Below are 6,555 nucleotides of genomic sequence, written 5' to 3' on the forward strand. Positions count from 1 at the left end.
ATCAGAATGAATAAAAGTGCTGGGGTGTGCAGTGTCGTGGCACCTGTGCTGCACGAGGGGTGGTCCCCGTTTTCTGTTTGTGTTTACCGATCTGTTGTCGGTGGAATGATGATGGAGGTTAGATAAAAAGATGGATAGCAGAGTTCGGTTGAGGAGTGCGATGGGGGATGAAGATCATGCTGTGTGTCAGAGTCATGGTTCATGTCACCATGGTGACATGTCTCATAAATGAACAAGTAATGCAACCTCAGTGTGAAACGTGCACAGTGAATTGAAACGGCATTTGTCACTCTATATGCGTATCAGGGTTTCCGTTAGCCGGTAATTACCGGTTTTTAGCTGGTAAAATTTATTAAAAACCGGTAAATTCAAAACCTGACGGTCAACATGTCTGGTAATAATTAGGGAGGCTCCGATCGATCGGCCGCCGGTCATTATCGGCCGATATTCACTCTTAATAGTTTGATCGGTGCTCTCTATAAAGGCCGATCAGGAGAGCTGGATCTGATCGATATGGACATAAACACGAGTGAAGTATAACCGGACGCGAGAGAGAGATCAGATCAGCTGCTGAGTCTGACCGAGACACGCAGCTCTGCATGAACACCTGAAGCCCCGCCCTCTGTTTAGCGGGCTGCAGGAACTGCATGAGAAACTGACGTGCTGTCAGGAGAGAGAGAGGGAGGGAGAGGGAGAGAGGAAAAGAGAGGATCCGTTTCTCCCGTGTTATTATTCAAATGTAATGTAAACTTTTGAATAATGTACGTTATCTACTACAAGTAGTTTGTTTGAATGTAATAATTATGTTGTTTGTTTGTGGAATCATTTATTGAAAAATGAATCTGAATTTTTCGATCTGTTACGATTATAAACTGAAGCAATATAAAAATGAGCCCGTGAACTGAGTTTTAAACTGAAGCATATCTGCTCATAGTCCGGTAATTACATGCTAACGGAAACTCTGCTACACAACTCTTATTATTATTGAAATATGACCGGTAAGTTTCAAATTAGTCCGGTAAAATAAATTCTGCCCGGACATTTGACCGGCGAGAAAAAATCCTAGCGGAAACCCTGATGCGTATCTGTATGTGTGTTATGTTGTGAACAAAAAGTGTACATTCTAACAACCACGTCCCTCCACAATCCCTCGCCACCGTCAAATAATCCCCTTTCTTCTGCCAATATTTTCCCTTATTCTGGATTGGACTGGCAGAGATAATCTGGGATTAGAGCGAGCAGTCAGGCCTGGTGTGTTCCTCATTCATTTAGACAGGGCAGACATGTTGAACAACAACAGGTCATTTGCTGCGGGCCTCGACACGTTCCATTACATATCATATCATAGTGCAAAAGCTGAACAGATTTTGGGTTTAACCAAGAGCAAAATGAATGTGGATGCTGCCTGTTGGGTTGTAAAGGAGCAGCTGATTTAATACTCAGCAAATACACTGAATGTCAACAGGCAGATATGATTGACAGGCAAGATATGTATATGATCAGATCCCTCACTCTTTCTAAAACTGGGCATACATTGTGACCTGATTTCTGAGCCGTACTTTTGCAGGCACATAAACTATCCATGTTTTCCTAGCCACTAAAAGCTTAACCCTAACCCTGACCCGGAAAACATCAACACTACAGATCCCTCGAATTATTTAAGTATTGATACGATTCATACAACATGTATCAATTTTCCTCTGCTTCACCTACTTGTGTTTCATCAGGTAAAACAGATGTCTGGAACAGTGGCGGCTGGTGCATTTTTTGCATGGGGGGGCTCTACCATAGCTTTGTGAAGCACCTTGAGATGACGTTGTCTTTAAAGTGTGCTATATAAATCAAATGTATTATTATTATTACCAAAATGTAAGCAAACTAATGGCGCTTCTCCACTGCAGGTTTTGGTGTGGCCGGGTTTGGGTCGGCCTGGCCCGGCTCACTTTAAGCTGTGTTTCCATTACAGTTCGTAACTGGGGTAGTAACTATAGTAACAACGCAGTGTAGGCAGGGCGATCGGCTGTTCGGCGGGCGGAGTGACGCTGAGTAAAACTGCGGTGACGTCATCTTCAAGGCGACACAACTCACAAACACTATAACAATGGAGGATATGGAAGCGATCGTCTACTATGTTCTTGGTATGTGGATTTTTATCACAGTAAGGAGGCAAACTTTGTTTCAGAAAAGGCTGGGTATAGCAAGACGAAATACAGAAGATAAAAACAGGAGAGTTTTGGCAATCCTACGCAGCAGCGCAAACGACAGGCTACTCTGATCACTACAAAACGACAATACCAAGGTAAGCTAACGTTCGCTAACTAGAAATGTGTTTAGGGTTACGGTCACTATACCACCAAAGTGTTTCAAGTATTTAATACATTTTAGTAGTCTGTTTTGTTTGTTTAGAAGATCTACTATTAACACAGAGGAAATCTCGATAAAAAGACTTGTTACAAACAAAAACAGTTTAATCATCAAACAAGTGCAAATAACAAAGCAAACTATAAACATAAATACAAAAGTGTAAAACACAGCAAAACTATACTATAAATGCAAGTGTAAAAGGCCACTAAGGCCAGCTGCAGGTACCGTTCCTGCTGGGCCAGATCTGCACTGTGCATCTCCCTCAGGACTGTGAGGTGCTCCTCTCCTCGTTTCCTCTTGTCTGGAAGACAATATGAAAAGATAAACCTTTTTGAATCACCGTAGGGAAATTCAGGTGTTATAGCAGCAATAAGAATGGAAAAACACAGGACAGGTACAGGTCACATAAGGATATAAGAATGACATATATAAGTATAAACAGAACAACAGTAAGGATGAACTAAAGACAGTTCTGGCCCTAGACGTTTACAATGATTGTGAAAGTGAAATACATTATGTCCAGCCTGTTGATAATGAATATAAATATATGTATGAGTATGTACAAATATACAGTCAGGAAGTAGATGGATAATTACAAATGAATATAAGTATGAATAAATATGAGACCAGTTTAAAGTGCAAAAATCTAAAACAAAGCAGAGTCCAGAATAAGTGGAAAGCAGTGCAGGTCCATGTGTCTGCGGCACAATACTTAACAATGAAGAATATACAAGAATATATTAGGATGTCACACACAATTTTACTAGCTGCAATATTAATAGTGATTCTTACTACTTTTACTTTTGGTACGTTACTTTACTTGTAACAGAGCTTTTCCACACAGTGGTATTGCTTATTTTACTTACTGACGATGAGCTAAAGTTTAAAAAAAAAAATCACAATTCCAGTCGTTTTGCTATGCCTATTTCTTACCTAGCTGTCTGCGTTGCTGGTGCTCGAGCTGAACGGTGCTCCGGAGCACTGCCATCACTCGTTGTTCGGGACTCCTCCTCGCTAATCACAACGGCATCTAGAACAGCATACATGACTTGTTAATTCCACAAACTACTGCAGCACAATACTAAATAGCAACAACAACTCTAGAAAACTGGACGTAAATAATGGCACATATGGTGTCAGCAAACAATAGCTCTAGTTCAGCGGTCACCAACCTTTTTTAGGATGAGAGCTACTTTAAAAAAATAAAACAAGTCGGGGTCTACTTTTACTCCTCTTTTTTTTGTTTTTTGCAGTGTATATATTTAGCACATTTTAACATTATCCTATGCTTACCTTTAACCTCTGTGTGCTGTTTGGGTCTGTGGGACCCGTTTTCAGTGTTTACTAAAAGAAAATGTATGCAATTTAATTATTTTAACCTGATTTATTTGGGGGTGGACCTCACATCATCTAGGGGGGTTCGGGGGCATGCACCCCCGGGATCTGGTGCACTTTGAGCACAACATGAATTTATGGATACAGCTCTCAACACTCAGATGAAAGGAGCTGTATACTTTTCAATAATCCCAACATCTTTAGAATATGATCACAACCAATAACAAATCATTTAAACGTGTTTATTCTTATCTTATGTTACCTAGTTAGCATTCTTTCTTTCTATTTATGCATATTTTACTAATCACTCTCCTTTTAAACAGTTTTTTGTACTTTCCTATAGTACACATTGGAATGATTTCTTACTTTATCTATATTAAATAGATAACGGTGTGTTCTCCTATAGCTCTGGCTATCTCTGGCTATCTCTGGCTATCTCTCTCTCTCTCTCTCTCTCTCGCTCTCTTTCTCTCACTCACAGAGGCTGTGTGCTCCTCCGTGGGGATGACGCCTTGCGTTAAAAAATAATAATAAACATATTTCTAAAGTGGGGGGATACAAATGGGATTTCGAAATGTGGGGGGGACATGTCCCCCCTGTCCCCAGTGGAAATTACGCCATGCGTGTGTGTGCGTCAAGTGCAATAAATAAATATGCAAGTTGCAACACAGAGTAAAACTCTGCCCCTCATGTGTTGTATAGGCTGTTCAATGGGCCTGATGTGTTGTGTAGATTCTGCCAGAAGGAAAATCACGGTCACACTCCTTATGAAGTGTGAGGTGCTGCTCCACATTGCTTTTCTTCCCGACTGCAACGATGGTCCCGCAAATCAAGCAAGAACGTGATTGGTCGATATTCATTGTGGGGGGAGGAGGGGTGTTAGATAAAGAGTTGTAGTAAGTAGATAGAGTTCGCTCTGATTGAGGTTTCGTTTATGCATAGCAGGGTAGATTATTTTTGCATTGTGTATTTTTTACATTTTGGATTTGCTTGGCGAGCTATTTTTAGAACATGCCCCGCGGGCGACTCACGTTGCCCCAGTGGGCGACTAAGTGCCCGCTGCCCGTGTTGGCTACCCCTGCTCTAGCTAATGCTATCTGCGCTAACCGTAGCTCCATAAAAGCATGGGTTGTCAAACATAAATGTAAGGATAAAATAGGCTTGTTTGTTAGAAGTGAGCTTTACAATAGGGACACAACGCTTTCAAGCAAAGAACAGAGCATTAGCAAAAACGTTCCATCCTGCAATGCATGTGTGACCTGCCCCACCGGGGAGGGGGGGCTGCGATAATAAAAGGGGGTTAGGATACTTAACGCTAACCTGGGTTCCCCAATACGAGTCCTTAGGACAAATCACGCAGATAAGAATAAAAGGATGGACAGGGACGCGGCCTCAAGTTCAAATGTTTACAAACGTTTATTATATAAATAATCAAGTAAAAGTTCAGTAATATAAAATGCAGATTCAAACTTATTCAGCTTTCCCAGTCGACACACCTAAGTCCCACGTTTGAAGGCTGGCTCTGACAAGGAGAGAATAACTAGAATAATTACAATATCACACATATAGTGATAGTTAAATAGTTAAAAAGTGATTCTTCTGGCCAACTGCTGAGGGTTTCCCCAAAACCACAATATCACCACGTGTAGCTGTATTCGATCAACACTCACTGCAAATCACCCATATCTGCATGCAAAAAGTGCCCAGCAAACCACATGCTCCACTCCACAGTATGGCCAGGATCGTCACTGAAGAAGTATAAGCACAGAGACAGTATTAGACCTTGTGGGACAGGGTGGGTCGTTACAAGGAGGGTGCTGTAGCTTTACAAATTTAAATCACTAGTTTGTACACAATACAACAAACTAGTCAATAAGCAAAACATAGAAGATAGGCAAAACGGTAGCAAACTAATCCTAAAATAAATGGAGAAAGGAGATTAGAAATTGTATAAAGACTTATATGAATGTCCTTCAATGTACATACAATTAATCTCCTACCTCTGATGCAAACGCATTCACTCAATTATTACCTCACTGGACACCTCCGCAACGGTGATTCTCTACACAGTCTCTGCTGGGGCTGTCAAGAAGCCTGGCGTTTACAGGCCACATGTTAACAATTTAGTGGTACACTGAATGTTACAAGTCCTAACAGCAGCTTCACATACCTCGTATAGGGGGAATACACGCCTATCAGCCAGACAACGATAACTGGAACAAGAACACTCGTAATAGTCACATCTGATTTGGGTGAGGAGTGAGTGGGCATTTAAAGTGTGGCGGGAGATGCTGAACTACGTACAGCTGCGCGTTTTCCTTATATGGAAGGACCAGCTGACTAAAGAAGGGGGGGGGGGGGTGTCTTAAAGGGCCAGTGGCCCAGCCACGTGAAGAAATTATCTGACAGCTAATCCAGAAAACAGTAGCACCGGCTACACATGGACTACAACATGAGCTCCCGCTGTATTTAGTCATCCGCAACGAGATGGATGAACGTCGTCACCTCACCAAACGACCACGGCGTGCTTTTTTTGTGCCATTTCTGTAGCTCTGTAAATACTGTAGTATCTGTAAATACTAGGGATGTAACAATACCAAAAACTCACGGTACGATAATATCGCGATAAAAAGTCCACGGTACGATATATATTATTATTATTCACGTCGGTGATAATGATGTTCGTTTACGCCAATCAGAATGCACCAAACTTAATGTGGAGTCGGTGTGTAGTTATGCTAAAACAATGTCGGACACCGTAATCTTCTCTGGTCCCCTCCCCAATCTGATCAATGATGACATGTATAGCCGCATGTCATCATTTCAGCGCTGGTTGTCTTGGTGGTGCCCAGCAAA

The 6,555-nt window shown here is 41.6% G+C and overlaps 1 long non-coding RNA gene across 1 annotated transcript; it reads right to left on the reverse strand.

The window, feature by feature from the left end:
- Nucleotides 1–2,559: 2,559 nt before the first annotated feature.
- Nucleotides 2,560–5,932, reverse strand: LOC117461992 (uncharacterized). Its single transcript, XR_004553778.2, has 4 exons — nt 5,870–5,932; nt 5,732–5,793; nt 3,298–3,394; nt 2,560–2,665 (listed from the first exon to the last, which is right to left on the reverse strand). It is a non-coding gene; the product is annotated as an uncharacterized lncRNA (long non-coding RNA).
- Between the last annotated feature and the right edge of the window lie 623 nt (nt 5,933–6,555).

Source organism: Pseudochaenichthys georgianus, chromosome 17 (assembly GCF_902827115.2).
Source record: "Pseudochaenichthys georgianus chromosome 17, fPseGeo1.2, whole genome shotgun sequence".
Taxonomy (NCBI): Eukaryota; Metazoa; Chordata; class Actinopteri; order Perciformes; family Channichthyidae; genus Pseudochaenichthys; species Pseudochaenichthys georgianus.